The following is a 16,105-nucleotide window of genomic DNA, read 5'->3' on the forward strand; positions in this document are numbered from 1 at the left end:
TTTTTTTTTCAACGTTTTTTATTTATTTTTGGGACAGAGAGAGACAGAGCATGAACGGGGGAGGGGCAGAGAGAGGGAGACACAGAGTCGGAAACAGGCTTAAGGCTCCGAGCCATCAGCCCAGAGCCCGACGCGGGGCTCGAACTCATGGACCACGAGATCGTGACCTGGCTGAAGTCGGACGCTTAACCGACTGCGCCACCCAGGCGCCCCAATATTTATTTATTTTTGAGTGAAAGAGAGACAGAGAGGCAAGCTGGGGAGGAGCAGAGAGAGGGAGACACAGAATCTGAAGCAGGCTCCAGGCTCCGAGCTGTCAGCACAGAGCCCGACACGGGACTCAAACCCACAAGCCATGAATGAGATCATGACCTGAGCTGAAGTCGGATGTTTACCCAACTGAGCCCCATCCAGGCGCCCCTCAATCCTATTCTAGATGTCAATTTCTTGTTGTTGTTGTTTTTTTAAACTTTTTTTTTAGGTTTATTTGTTTATTTTGGGACAGAGAGAGAGGGAGAGAGAATCCCAAAGAGGCTTTGCTCTGCCAGTGTGGAGCCTGATATGGGGCCTGAACTCACAAACCGTGAGATCATGACCTGAGCTGAAACCAAGAGCAGGACAGTTAACCGGCAGAGCCCCCCAGGAGCCCCTATTGTGGTTTTTTTAAGAGGTAAACTTTTCCCCCAATCTGTCACCTATCTGTTCTTTCTTTTTTTTTTTTTAATTTTTTTAAATGTTTATTTACTTTTGAGACAGAGAGAGACAGAGCATGAACGGGGGAGGGGCAGAGAGAGGGAGACACAGAATCCGAAACAGGCTCCAGGCTCCGAGCTGTCAGCACAGAGCCCGACGCGGGGCTTGAACTTACGAACCGAGAGATCATGACCCGAGCTGAAGTCGGACGCTCAACCGACTGAGCCACCCAGGCACCTCTCTTATCTGTTCTTTCTAATGGTGTCATTCTACCCTGAACCCAAGTCTTTAAGATCGTTATGCTGAAATCCATTTATTTTTGCCCTAGACTTCATACTTTTTGACTATTTGTAAGAACCACATAGTTAATTCAAGATAAAGTTTTCTCCCACAATTTATTCTGTTAGCCTTAGCATTACACTTTTTTTGCATTTAGGTTTTTTAACCAACCTAGACATCATTGTCCTCAGCATGTGAGGAAGAGTGACAATTTTGTTTTACCCCCAGAGGGGGGCCACTCACATTCAGTATCACCTGTCACAAAACTGAGCCCTTTCTCACTGACATGTGATGTCACCTGTCTTACACACATGGGTCTGTTGTTCAACTTTCAGACTTCTTCCGTGTATGCACTTAATATTTCTATACCAATGCCACATGAAAAAAAAAAAAAAAAACTATCATCTTGTCAAATTGTTTCACATCTTGCTAGTCGGGTCTCTTTTCCTTCTCTCTCTTCCCAAAATTGATTTATTTTCTGCACAGACCTTTTTTGTTTCTGTATAAGTGTTAGAAGAAGATCGTTGACATTTACAAAAACCACAAGATTTTATCGGAAGCTCATTAAAAAATGGCTTTTGTGGAGAATTATAGTTGCCATTTCTCCAAATGTTGATCTATCCCATCATTGGAATTGGAATATTTTCCCTTTTTCTAATCTTCCTTTGTATCCTTTCAATAACTTTAAAACTTTCTTTATAAGGGTTTCATAAATTCTTTCTTAGATTGATTCTTGGAAACACGGTAGTTTTTCTAGCCATTGTGTTACATCGTTTGTTTTCCGGTTTGTTTCTGTTAGAGATTACCAGCCTGAAGACACACATTGCACCTGTCAATTTTGTGGGACTGTTGTTGATTCCAATATTTTGACTACTGTTTCTGATGAGTTTTCTATCCGGGTGGCCATATTGATGAAGTTTTGGGGTGATGGGAGGGTCTGGAGCCGATGGCCAAGGAAAAATTCTTGAAGATGTCTTTGGTGCAAAAAGGTGATTTTATTAAAGCACAGGGACAGGACCTGTGGGCAGAAAGAGGTGCACTGGGGTCGTGATGGGTAACTGATTATCCACCCTCAAGTTGGGAGGCGGTCAGGAATAGAGTAAGTCTCTCTAAGAAACTTTGGAAGCAAGGTTTCCAGGACCTTTAGGGACTAGCTGTTGCTAGGGAAACACTGTTTATTACTGTTTAATTAAACCTCAGTCATGAGACCCTTCAGATGTGTATCAGGGGGGACATAAGTATGATTGCCAGCACATATCTTGGAGGTTGAGATAAAGGAAGTTGACTTACAGGGTCCTCGAGGTTGGGATAATGATAAGCCAAGATTCCCTTTCGCCCCCAGCCAAGTGTCGTCATCGGGGTAGCTGAGCTCCTAGAGGGAGGGCACTCTGCCAGTTTCAAGGACTTGTCAGTGAGCTGCAGGCAGTAAGACCATTTTAACACAAGACCATTTTAATGTCTCGTTTGCCTTAGCTTCCCACATCTCCGTGGCAAGCACTTAACCCCTGTCCTTGGTTGTTGGGCGGCCAGGAGTGTCCGAGGAATATCACACAGATGCCACCTGGGGGGGGTGCCAGCCTGTGTTTTGCCCTCAGCCCACCCCACGCTCCCTCATCAATATCACCTGCAAATAACAGCTTTCACTTTTCTTGATAGATCCTTCCAGCCCTTGGAGATCTTTCTCTCAACCGTTGCCTCCGCCCAGGGATTGCCAGGAACAGGTGTGTTTCTCTTGTGTCTTCCAGGAAGCACGTTTCAAACTAGTCCACCGAATACGGTGTGTGCTGTAGAGAAAGTCTCTCTCTGTTTCCAGCTTTCTGAGACTTCATTGAAAAATATGTTGGGTATTTCCAAGCACACTTTTTTTTCGCTTCTACTGACCTAGTCCATATGATGTGGGAACAAAGGCAGAGGGAAATGGCAGATAGAACTCAATTTCCTTCTAGGCTGCAGCCCCTTGGCAGATACCGGGGCAGCAGAGTAACACGTTTCTGTGGGATTCCCTGCTGTCTCAGCCCTGATGCTTTGCTGGAGGGAAAAACCATCCTGGCTTGACAACAGCTAGGCCTCCGGTGCCCTGGGAGTCTTTAGCAGGTGAAAACGTCCCTGGAAACTTCCCCCGGACTTTACCTCCCCCGACCCCACAGTATATAACCAGCCTCTCTCCTCATGGTCCCCGGACAGCTCTTTCTGCCCATGGGTCCTGTCCCCGGGCTTTAATAAAATCGCCTTTTGTACCAAAGACGTCTTCAAGAATTCCTTCTTGGCCCTCAACTCTGAACCCCACGAACCCCCTTCACCCCCAAAAACCTCATCAAATATATATATATATATATATATATATATATATATATTTTATTTAGCTTGGAACCTTGAGGTGGTAAGTTACATTCATGGATTTTCTGATGCTAAAACTTGTTTTCATTCCTTTGATAAACTTCATTTAAAAATTTTTTTTAATGTTTATTTATTTTTGACACAGAGAGAGACAGAGCATGAGCGGGGGAAGGGCAGAGAGAGAGGGAGACACAGAATCGGAAGCAGGCTCCAGGCTCCCAGCTGTCAGCACAGAGCCCGACCTGGGGCTCGAACTCATCAACTGCGAGATCATGACTTGAGCTGAAGTTGGACGCTCAACTGACTGAGCCACCCAGGCGCCCCTAAACTTCATTTATAATATTATTTTTAACACAACGTTCAAGTCAATTAGCAAATATGTAAATGAGACTATTCATAAGTGAAATGAGCCTATACTTTGGTTTTTGAAGTTTTTTTTTTTTTTTTTTGGCCAGCTTTGAAAACACACTAGACATTTAACATTAAAAGAACTGCTCTCTCTCTCTCTCTGTCTCTCGCTCTCTCTCTCTCGTTATCTGGAACAGCTTGCAGCATGTGTAGACAGGAATTCTCTCTTCCTTGAAACTTTGCTGTCACTTTCCTGTGGGTTTGTTAGGCCTGATTCTGTTTCTGTTTTGTTTCCTTCCCCCTTGGCTAGGTTTAATTACCCTTGCAAATTTTATATTTAAAATTTTCCACTTCTCGGGGCGCCTGGGTGGCTCAGTGGGTGTAGTGTCCAACTTTGGCTCGGGTCATGGTCCCGCCGTTCATGGGTTCAAGCCTCTCGTCGGGCTCTGTGCTGACAGTTCGGAGCCTGTAGCCTGGTTCGGATTCTGTGTCTCCCTCTCCCTCCGTCCCTCCCCTGCTCTCACTCTGTCTCTCTCTCTCAAAAATAAGTAAACATTAAAAAGATTTTTTTTTTAATTTTCCACTTCCTGCTCCAATTGGGAATATTCTGCTTTTCCAGAAATGTATCCATTTTGCCTCTATTTTGAAACGTGTGCCTTTATTCTAACAAATAGAATTTGTTCTTTGGGTTCTGTGATTTGTAACATTGCATCTTCCCTTCATTTTACTGATCAGATTTGCCTGCGGTTTGTCTATCTTCCTAATCTTCATTTAAAAAGACGGCTTTTGGTTTCGTTAACTTTATTTCACTGATTTCTGTACTCATCTGTGTATTTCCTTTCTTCTTATTTTTTTGAGTTACCTCTCTCTCTCCTTTTGTTTTCTTCTTGCATTCAATGCGTAGCTCACTTCATTCTTTCTAACTTTTCTGGAATCTATTTAAACATATCAGCTGTCACTGCTGTGTGGCCCCTTGCTTTGTATTTCTCTTACGCTTAGTCTCTATCCTAAATCTTTGTAGCAGAATGATGTTTTTGTTTTGGGACATATGGCATTTTATTTATTTTTAATCATCTTTTGTAACAGATTTCTAATCTGGTTGCATTATGCCCAGAGAATACATTATGCCTGGAGGTATTGTCTTTGCTGCATTGTGGCTTCAGACCTGGTTCCGCCTCTGGGGCCGTGAAAGCCCCTCCACACACATGCACACGCACACACACACACACGCATGCACACACACACAGGACACACACACAGCTACACACAGAAACGCACGGAAGACACACACACGCACAGACACACTCACATTTTTGCTTTTTATTAGTCTTGTCATTCAAATTCTATATCTAGTCATGCTTTTCTGTTTTTTACTTTTTACCTTTTTCTTTTTTTGTCCCTCTGATCTATCACTTTCTGAGAGGGCTTTGGTAAGATCGTGGACCATAAATTTTGTTGTCTCTATCTTCCCTCGTAATTCTGTCAGTTGTTACTTTATAGATTGTGATGTGATATTTTAAAGGGTGTATATATTCACAACCACTGTATCTTCTTCATCTATTATTCTGTTTTGTCAGAATCTCACATCGCTCTTTGTCATTATGATGCTTTTCACCTTAAAATCTATTTAGTCTAATAATGGAAAGTGTTACCTTGTATTTTTACGAAATTTCTCATTGCAGCAACCTTCGTAGACTCCCCGTGCAACAACATTTCATGAATCCATTCATCAGCTCAAGTAGGTCATTCTATCCATTTCTAATTCTCATTATCCATCGATAAATCTGGGCGTCAGCTGTGATGGCGAATGACAACTGGACTTTCCGTGGGACATACACACGTCAACTTATAACGTTGTACAACTGAAACTTACATAATGTCATTTTCCAATTTTACTGCAACTAAAACAAAAAAAAAAAATCAGCATCCTGGATTCGCTCTTGGAAGGGACCGTGTTTCCTTCAGGAAAAGAGCCCCTGTCTTTCTTGCCAGGGACCAGGTGACAGGACCCTTTGGTGGCCTTCCCGCCTTCTCTCCTCCCCTGTTCTTTCTCTCCCACTTCTTACTTGACTTTGCCTTTCCCCCGGAATTACACAACAGATCCACAGTCAAGGGCACAGAGCAGATGCACAGGGTAATGAGTGGGTAGGGAGGGGCTTCCCTAACTCCCGCCTACAGCCCCCCCACCCCCGGGCTCTGCGCACTGTTAAGGCCCCACCGTGGCGCTGACTCTGATATCGCCAGACTTTATGAAAGCATCCATCACTATGTGCGCAGGTTTATCTTTTATTATTATTTTTTAATTTAAGTCTATTTATTTATTTACAGAGAGACAGAGACACCGTGAGCAGGGGAGGGGCAGAGAGAGAGGGAGACAGAATCCCAAGCAAGCTCAGCACTGTCAGCACAGAGCCCGTCGCCGAGCCGGACGCGGGGCTCGAACTCACCGTATGGTGAGACCATGGCCTCAGCCGAAACCGAGAGTCGGACGCTTACCCACCTGAGCCACGCAGGCACTCACGTCTGCAGTTTTAAACCTACTTTTCAATCTACGGGCATGTGCTGGCAAGGTTTTATCTTGCATTTTCCCGATTACTAATGAGAGCATTTTTGTGGTGGGTGTGAGCCGTTTTGGTGCTCTCTGCTGAGGTCTCTGGTCCTGTCTTTTGCCCCCTTCCTTTTGGGGTGTCTTTCACACTGATTGGTATGGGGTTTTATTTTTAAAATAATACACATTGCATATAAATTCTTATTTTATTATTATTATTATTATTTTTTTTTTTTGGCTACAGGTGCTGCAAAATCTGTTCCTCTCCTGAGTCTTGTTTCCCCCTTACAGTGGTGACAGGAGCTCCTAATTCCAGTGTGGCCGAATTCATCAGTGTCTCTACATACCTGGGAAAATCGTGTCTTGTCCTAGCACTAAATCTTAGATTAGCTTGACATGACAGGTGGGACATAATTTTCCCTTTCATATTTAAAAATTATTACACTACTGCCCGGCTTGAGGTATTGACAGATGTGGTACCAACTTAACTCATTCATATTGACAGGAATAATTTAAAATATTTTTTTTTTCTGGGGCGCCTGGGTGGTTCAGCCCGTTAAGCGTCTGACTTCGGCTCAGGTCATGATCTCGCGGTTTGTTGAGTTCAAGCCCAGCGTCGGGCTCTGTGCTGACAGCTCAGAGCCTGGAGCCTGCTTCGGATTCTGTGTCTCCCTCCCTCTCTGCCCCTCCCCTGCTCATGCTCTGTCTGTCTGTCTCTCTCTCAAAAATAAATCAACATAAAAAATTAAAAATAGGGGTGCTTGGGTGGTTCGGTCTGTTAAGTGTCTGACTTCGGCTCAGGTCATGACCTCGCAGTTTGTGGGTTCGAGCCCCACGTCGAGCTCTGTGCAATAGCTCAGAGCCTGGAGCTGCTTCGGATTCTGTGTCCCCACCCTCTGCCCCTCCCCTGCTCACGCTCTCTCTCTCTCAAAAAAGTAAACGTTAAAAAAAATTGAAAAAGTCGTATTTTTATTTCTGAGAGCCATTAGATTTTTTTGCTTTACCTTCTGTGTTTTAAAATCGACTTTAATTTTGTCTGTTTTTGGTTTCATCCCTATTTGGAAGTTTTGTTCACTTTGAGTTCTTGGAATTCACTGTCTACATGTTTTTCTGTTTCTTGTTAACTGTTGCTTGTGAATCTTAAAGACTTTCCCCTGCTCCACACATCCTCCGGGTCTCTCTGGTGTCCTACCGTGCCTTTGCCCTCTGCCTCCCACGTCTGTCCTGCGTTTGCCCCTGGGCCGACTGCCCCGGGTCCAATTTGCTCCTTCTGTGTCCTTGGTAGTCCCTCCTCCCTGCGGTTTTTCCCTGAAGACCGGGGAGGGGGCAGAGGGCATCCCGTCCGCACTTTCTGAGTCTCAGAAATGACGTCACTGGGGTTTGCACCACCGGGAAAAGCCCAGCTGTTCCAGTTCAACAAACAGTTTTGGCCTCTGCACTCCGGGCCGGGCACGGGGGTAGACGAGGGACAGGACACTGGCCCTGCCTTTGTGGGAGGCCACTGGTTTGCAAATACCTGTCATTCATTCACTCCTCTGAGGCACTGAAATAGCCAGCGGACAAGACCCCAGCTTCCAGTTCAGCATCGTCCAGGCTCAGGCACGCACACGCACACACATCACACATGCATGCACACACTCAGGTGCTCACACGTGCACACCCAAGCCCGTGTTTAGCCTCACTCTTGCGTGAACCAGTGCAAGGCTCCCCATGTCCGGATGCCGCAGTCCCTAACCTGGCAAATAAACTCCTTCCCCCTTTGCCCTCTGATGACCTGTTGAAGCCCAGACTCCTGCCACCCTCTCTCCCTGCGCTCCAAGAACACCAAGCCACACACAAGTCCCCGAACCCCACGTTCTTCCAGACGCCTGTGTCTCCTCCGAGTTCCCTGCAAACTGTAACTGGGGTCCCAAACCACGCCCACACACAGCCTGCTCGGCAGTGTCCTTGGACGCACAGCTGCGAAGTCCGTTGACTCCCCACCCTGCACCCCTGCGGAAAGCTGCCATTAGGTCCTAGATCCTAACTGATGTCTACTCCGGCTTGGTGGGCGGAGGCCTCTCCTGAGAAGCAGGCCCTCCGGTGCTGCACCTGGTTCCCGAGGCGGCCTGCCCAGCGTCCTGTGGTCTGGCCAGGGGTGGGGGCCTGGGGGGAGCACCTGGCTCTCTGATCCCACACCTGGGTCGGTGTTCCTCCGTCGGGGGACGGACGGTGGGTCGGGCTGTCTGGGACACCACCGCCAGATCACTGATTCTCAGGATTCAAAAGCACAAACAACACACACGCACACAAACTTCCCCCAACCCAACGTGAGACACAAAAGGGACTCCTTTCCTGACTTCCTGCCCGGTGGGGGTGAAGCACACCATCCACTGGAGGCCTCCTTACAGTCCCCTCCACCCCAGGGACAGAAATCCCAGCGCCCCGGCCCTGGGTCCTGGCTGGGCTGTGCAGGACCAGTGGCAGGGGACAGGATATGCAGCGGAGGACGGGTCCTTGGCTCCACATAGGCTCTTTCCTGTGTGCCCACCACCTCCGTGCAGACCGCAGAGCAGCCCCAGATTCAGTGTCCCTCCTCCCGGTGCATCCTCCACACAAGGACTAGGACCATCTAAAGGCAGGTGGGATGGGGTCCACCATGCTGACGGCCCTGCCCAGCCCGGCTCCTGCCCACCTCATCCCCCCTCTGCCCCCGGCTCACTCTCTCCCTGCCCAGCTCCTGCCTACCTCATCCTACCCAGCCCCCCCCTCCGCCCCCAGCTCATGCTCTCCCTGGAGCCCCACCTCCCACCAGATGCCACCATTTGTGCCTTTCCCATCGTCTGCGGCGCAGAAACAGTCTTTTTCCGTTCATGAAAATTGAAAAATTACGGCAAAGAGAAATTACTTAAAAAAATGGAATCAAAAGGCATACAGAACAGACTCCACGCTTTTGTTATTAATTTCGACAGACATGAAATTAGTCTGTCAGTTTGCTACAAACATTTCTAGATGCTCGCTCCCAATCCTTGTTTTGTTCTCCCCGTGGGCTGCGGCTGCCAGTCTGGGACCCGGCTGGTCTGGGGCCACCCCCAGGGAAGCACCGCTGGACAGTCGGTTGAACACCCCGCGCTGTCTCTCCAGCCCGGGTTTAAGTTTATTTATTTTGAGAGAGAGACAGAGAGAGAGAGAGAGAATGAGTGGGGGAGGGATAGAGAGAGGGGGAGACACAGAGTCCAAAGCAGGCTCCAGGCTCTGAGCTGTCAGCACAGAGCCCAACGCGGGGCTCGAACTCACGGACCGCGAGATCGTGACCTGAGCCGCAGTCGGACGCTCAACCGACTGAGCCACCCAGGCGCCCAAGGGAATCTTTTCCCTTGTGACCCGGCCACGGAAGGCCCCTCTGTGGCCCGGAGAGCCTGAAAGGTGACTTAGGAAGACACGTGGCACCAAGCGCCTACACTCCAGGAACTGATGTTGTGCTTTTGGTGTCCATTTGTTGACTCTGATGAACATTAATGTGATGGCCCTTAGCATATGGCGCATGTGACATTAAAACAGTTATTATGACTGTGATCCATGTGCCGAAAAAGTTACATGGAAGCAGAGAAGATATGGAACAGACACGAATTAAACTTCTGGAGACACTGGAGAGTGCGCTGGACGGCGGGAAGGGCAGAGTAGTCTCTGCGGTATTACCTAGAAGGTGTTTCCACAGAAACGCTACAGGCGGAAACATCCAGAGGCAAGAGAGAACTCTGACTGGGCTGCACCCACTGCTCATGGAGATACGGCACTTTCCTTGCCCATCCAGCAGGTGATGGGCGTTGAGCTGTCCCCAAAGCCACGGCCAAACCTTGAGGTGGAGGCTGCGGGTAGGCCAATGCTTTCTTTTGCCTGGGTCAACATTGAGATGTGGGGTCTCTGGGATGCTGGCAGGCGTATGCTTTGTTGTTTGAGAGATTGCCACTGTTTGTAGAATGACGGTACCTTTTACAGTCCTGGCAGTTATGGGTGACGGCCTGGGGTCTCCCTCCTCTCCAGTCCCTGGCAGCGTCTCTCGTACGGATTGTGGCCATGCCCGCCCGCCTCTGTGAAGGGCTCCCACACTTTCCGGTCATCAATGGCATTTTTAATACCTAATAACGATGCACATCTTTTCACGTGCATTAAACTATGTGCCTATCTTCATGGGTGAAGAGTCTATTCCGATTTTGGCCCATTAAAAAAAAAAACGGGTTGTTTGTCTTCTTTATTTTTTGGGTTGTGAAGGTTCTTTACAAATTCTAGATATAAGCTCTTCAGCAGGTATGTGATTTGCATATATTTCCCCGACTCTGGTTTGTCTTTTGATTTGCTTAATGGTCTCTTTCAGAGAGCACAAATTTTTAGTTTTGATAGGACCCGATTTATCAAATCTGCTTTCCTGGATCATGCCTTTGGTGTCATATTTAAGAAATGTTGCCTCATCAGAGATCACAAAGATCGTCTTCTGTTTTCTTCCTGAAGTTTTAAAGTTATAATGATCACGATCAAGTCTGTGACACATTTGGAGTTAATTCTGCATGTGGAGTGACATGAAGGCCTAGGTTTTCTCCCCCCACTTTCCCTCCTCTTTCTTCCTCCTCCCCACTCTTCCTCCTCCTCCCCGTCCCCTCCTCCTCCTCCCGCCTCCTCCCCTCTGGTCCTCCCTCCTCCTCCTCTTCTGCATATATCTCATTGTTTCAGCCCTATTTCTTGAAAAAAATCTGTCCTTTCCTGATTTAAATGTCTTGGCTCCTATTTTGAGAATCAATTGGCCATAAATGTTCAGATTCATTTCTGGACTCTCAATTCTGTTCCAGTTGTCTACGTCTGCCCTAATGCCAATACCACATGCTCTTGATTTCTGTGGGTTTTGAATAAAGTTTGAAACTGGGATGTGTAAGTCCTTCAGCTTTCTTCTTTTACGAGGTCACTTTGCTGTCTCAGGGCAGGTACATTTGTGTCTATGGTTTGGGATCCGCGTCGTGTAATACAGAGAAAAGCCTGAGATTGTTTTATTTGGAATTGCATTGGGTCTGTGAGCCAGTCTGAGGGAGGATTACCATCTTAACATTACTGAGCCTTCCAGTCTATGAACATGGAATATCTTTGCACTTAGTTAGATCTTTAATCTCTCTCAGCAGCTTTATAGCTTTTTGTGTACACGTTTAGCAATGTTTGCTCAATTTACTCAAGTATTTTATTCTTTTTGATGCTTTCAGTGTGATTGTTTTCTTAATCTTATTTTCAGCTAGGTCACTACTAAGATGGAGAAATAAAATTAATTTTTATGTGTGGAAATTGTACCTTGTGACCTTTCTGAGTGCATTTATTTTTTCCATGAGGTTCGGGCAACTCCTTAATATTTATCACAAATAGAATCATGTCGTTTATGAATTATATACGTGAAGCAGAAAGTGGCAAGACTAAAGGGAGAAATAGAGCCACAATCATATGTAGAAATTTTAACACGCATATTTCCATATGATTGAACAAATAGACACAAAACCCTTAAGGATATGGAAGATTAAAAAAATCAGTAAGCGTGATTTGACATTTATAAAAATACTATATTCAATTATATGCTGAATATTGCAGGATACATATTCCTTTCTTCTGTAAAAGTTCACCACAACAGAATGACCACATGCTATGACATAATATAAGTCTCAGTAAATTGTGTAGGATTGAAATAATAAAGAATACATTCTAGGTGCACCTGGGTGGCTCAGTCGGTTAGGTGTTCGACTTCGGTTCAGGTCACGATCTCACGGTTTGTGAGATCGAGCCCTGCAGTGGGCTCTGTGCTGACAGCTGGGAGCCTGGAGCCTGCTTCGGATTCTGTGTCTCCCTCTCTCTCTGCCCCTCCCCCGCTCATGCTGTGTCTCTCTCTTTCTCAAAAATAAACATTAAAAAAAATTAAAAGAAAAAAGAATACTTTCTCTGGTCATAATATAATTAAATAAAGGGAGAAGAAAATACTTTATAAAACATTTTATGATGCTGACATAACCATGGTACCAAAACCTGATTAAGACATTACAATTAAATTAGCAATTCATAACAGTAAAATACCCAAATACTTGGCAATTAAGGTACACACTTAAAAAATAACCCACAAGTCAAAGAACAAATCACAATGAAAATTAGAAAATATTTTTCAATGAATGAAAATGAAAGTACCACATAACAAAATTTATGAGCCGAGGTTGAAACCAGGCTTAGAAAGAAATTTATAAATTTAAACGCATAATTAGAGGGGAAGAAAGTTTTCAAGTTAATGATCTACCTTAAAAAGCTACAAAAACAAGAGAAAATTAATCCCAAAGAAAGAGGTATAATAAAAACGAGATAAGAGAACAGAATTAAATGAGATAGAAAACCTGCAATTAAGAAATTAACAAAGTGAAAAGAAAAAGTTCTTTGCAAAAGTTAACAAAGTTGGTAAAACCTCAGCAACAAGACAGATAGTAAAGGACACACAGGGACACACGCACGCATCGGGGTAGGGGCAGGGAGGCGCTGCGAAGGATTAATATCGAATGAGAGCAAGGACATCACTCAAGGGTCTACAGACGTTCAGTGCGCCATGAGAGAATGTCATGAACGCTCTTAGGCTGTATTCACAACTTAGATACAATGGACAAATCTCTTGGGGAAAGAACTTACTAAACAAAGAAGAAATAGAAAATCTGAACAGCCCTACATCTTTAGTAACACCGAATTCATAACTAAATCCTTTTTACAGTGAAAACTCTAGACCAGGGTAGTCTGAGTGATGATTTTAACATTAGAGTAAGAGGGATCCGCCATCCCCCACCAGTTCAAAAAAAGAGGAAGAGAGAATATGTTTCAAGTCAACGCATGACAGAGGTGTAACCCTGATACAAACACCTAACGAAGATATTACAAAAAAAATTAAATTATGGACAAATATACCTCCTCAACATAGACTCAGAAATCCTAAATGTGACACTCGCTGGTAGAATGCAGTAATACGTAAAAGTATGATATGCCATGACTAAATGGAATTTAACCTGAGAATGTGATGTTTGTTTAATATTCAGAAAGCAATCAGTGTGATTCACCACACTAACAGGTGAAGGGCATTTATGAAAGACAGAGCCGACGACATTCAATGGTGAAACGCTGATTGCTTTTACTCAACGTCAGGAATGAGGCGAAAGTGTCTGCTTTTATCACTCCTAACACTATACTGGAAGTCCTAGCTAGAGTCAGGACACAAGAAAATATAAATGGGTAAATATTTGAAAGAAAGGAATAAAGCCATCTATGCCCACAAACAGCATTATTGTCTACATGGAAAGTTAAGCAATCTAAAAAACACAAAAATGAAAATAAAAACTATCAGATTATTAAAAACACTTAGCATGGTCGCAGGAAACACATTGACACAAAATCCTCCCCCCCCCCCCCCTATATAATAGCAGTTATCAGTTGGGAATGATTTTGAAAAATCCTTTAATGTATGAAAGCAAATGTAATACTTGAGGTTAACTTTAACAAAAACAAACGTCACCTTTTCATGTGAAAAATACAAATATGGCTTATAAGTTAAGGAAGAGCTACATAAATGCAGAGATACACCCATAGATTGGGGGAATCAAAATTATTGATATGACACTTCTTTCTAAACTGATCTATAGATTAAATGCAATTACATTAAAACTCCAGTGTGTCTCTCTCTCTTTCTCTCTCTCTCTTTCTCTCTCTCTCTTTTGCAAATAGTAATAAATGACTCTAAAATTTATGCAATTTAGCATGTAAAGGAGCTAGAATAATGTGTTTTTAAGAAACCAAGTTGAAAGATTAATAACTGATATCAATACGTACTATAAACTCCAATACATAGGACAGTGGTTGGGTGTTGTTGGCATATATTTAGGTATATAGTCCAGTGGAAAATAATAGAAAGTCCAGGCAGATTCTCACGTATAAAGTCAATTGTTTTTTGACAAAGATGTCAAGGCAGTTCAATGGAGAAAGAAATGCCTGTTTTAAACAAATAGTATTCTAACAATTGGATATCCATATAGGAAAAAAAATAAATAAAACACAACTCGTATTTCACACTCTTTCCCCAAATCAAGTGAGATTATAGTCCTACATATAAAATCTATAACTATTATAAAGGCTTAGAAAGCAATAAACAAAGAATCTAATTGTGATATTAGAGTAGGCAAGGTTTCTTAGCAAGATACAAAAAGCCATAACCATAAAAGAAAATGAATTGGTAACTTAAGCTTCACCAAAATTGAAAGCTTTATTTCATCAAAAGATACTGTTAAGAGGGGGCATCTGGGTATCTCATTGGGTTAAATGTCCAACTTCGCCTCAGATCATGATCTGACCATTTTTGAGTTTGAGCCCTGTGTCGGGCTCTGTGTTGACAGCTCAGAGCCTGGACCCTGCTTCGGATTCTGTGTCTCCCTCTCTCTCTGCCCCTTTCCCACTCATTCTCTGTCTCTCTCTCTCTCTCTCAAGAATAAATAAACATTAAAAAAAAAAGATTCGGTTAAGAAAATGGAAAGGTAAGCCACAGATTGGGGAGAAAATATCGGCAGTACAATATGACAATACAGTACAAACTTTTGTCCCAAAAGTCCCAAAATGGCTTATTTTACAGAACATACAAAGATATCCTTTAAATCATATAAAAAATCAAGAAAACGTAGTGCAAAATGATGAATGACTTATAGATATTTCACAAAAGAAGATATACTAATATGTGTGAACAAGGACATGAAAAGGGGTTAAAGCAATAATTAAGAAAATATAAATTAAAAATCACCATGAAATACCACCTCACATTTAATAGGATGTCCATATTAAAGATGGACACCATCAAATGTTGGCAAGGATGTTGATTTATGAGGATGCCTGTATGTTGCTGGTGGAAGTGAAGAATGAAACCATCATTTTGGAGAGCTATTGTAAATTTCTTGTAAATTTTAATGTATACCTACCCTATGATTCGGCAATTTCTGCTCCAAGAGGGATAGAAACTTTCTTCAGAAAACTTGCAAATGAGGGCTACCCTAGCTTTATTCATAGTAGCCCGAAAATGCAAACAACCCAAAGTAGCCACCATGTAGAGAATGAACATACAGTTTGAGGAATATTAACACAATCGTGTACTACTTAGACACAAAAATCATAAACCATTGCTATATGGAACCACACGGGTGAATCTCAAAAACATTATGGTGAATGGAAGAAGCCAGGTGCCGCAAAGAGCACATTCATACAAAATTCAAGAATGGGCAAAGCTAATCAATGACGATGAAAATTACAATGATTGCCTCCAGTGAGGAGTGAGGGGAGGGGTGCACGAAGAAATTCTGAGGGGATGAAAGCAGTCTAAATGTTAATAGGTGTGCAGATGTCAATGTTTCTCCAACTGGGCAGTCAAGACCCGTGCATTTCATTGCATGCAAATTTTGTTTCAAATTTTTGAAAAAATAAAATGTGAATAGACTGATATCACTAACTCATAATGAGCCTCCATTTTTTTTTTCAATTTTAATTATACATTTCCCTTTGAAACTATGGCCAATTGTAGACTACTGTCTTGCCTCAACTCCCATGAAGATCTCCATAAAAATAAGGACCTGGCTCTTTTCTTTGATGATCTCTTTGGTCCTCCCTGTCGCAGACCTCTGTGGTATAAGGAGGGCTGTTCTTCTGTCCCCATTCTCTAGTGACAACCCCAAACCACAGTGGCACTCACTTCATTTCGCCCCAAGTTCCTTCCTGCTTTTGGAACCAGTGGAAAAGTCTGATAACAGAGATCTTGTTTTTTCCAATGCTGGAGGAAGAATCAATAAATTCTCACCTGAATGTGATGCTAATGTCTTAGGAGGAAAGTTTCTCTAA

This window comes from Lynx canadensis, chromosome B4, assembly GCF_007474595.2.
Source record: "Lynx canadensis isolate LIC74 chromosome B4, mLynCan4.pri.v2, whole genome shotgun sequence".
Classification (NCBI taxonomy): Eukaryota; Metazoa; Chordata; class Mammalia; order Carnivora; family Felidae; genus Lynx; species Lynx canadensis.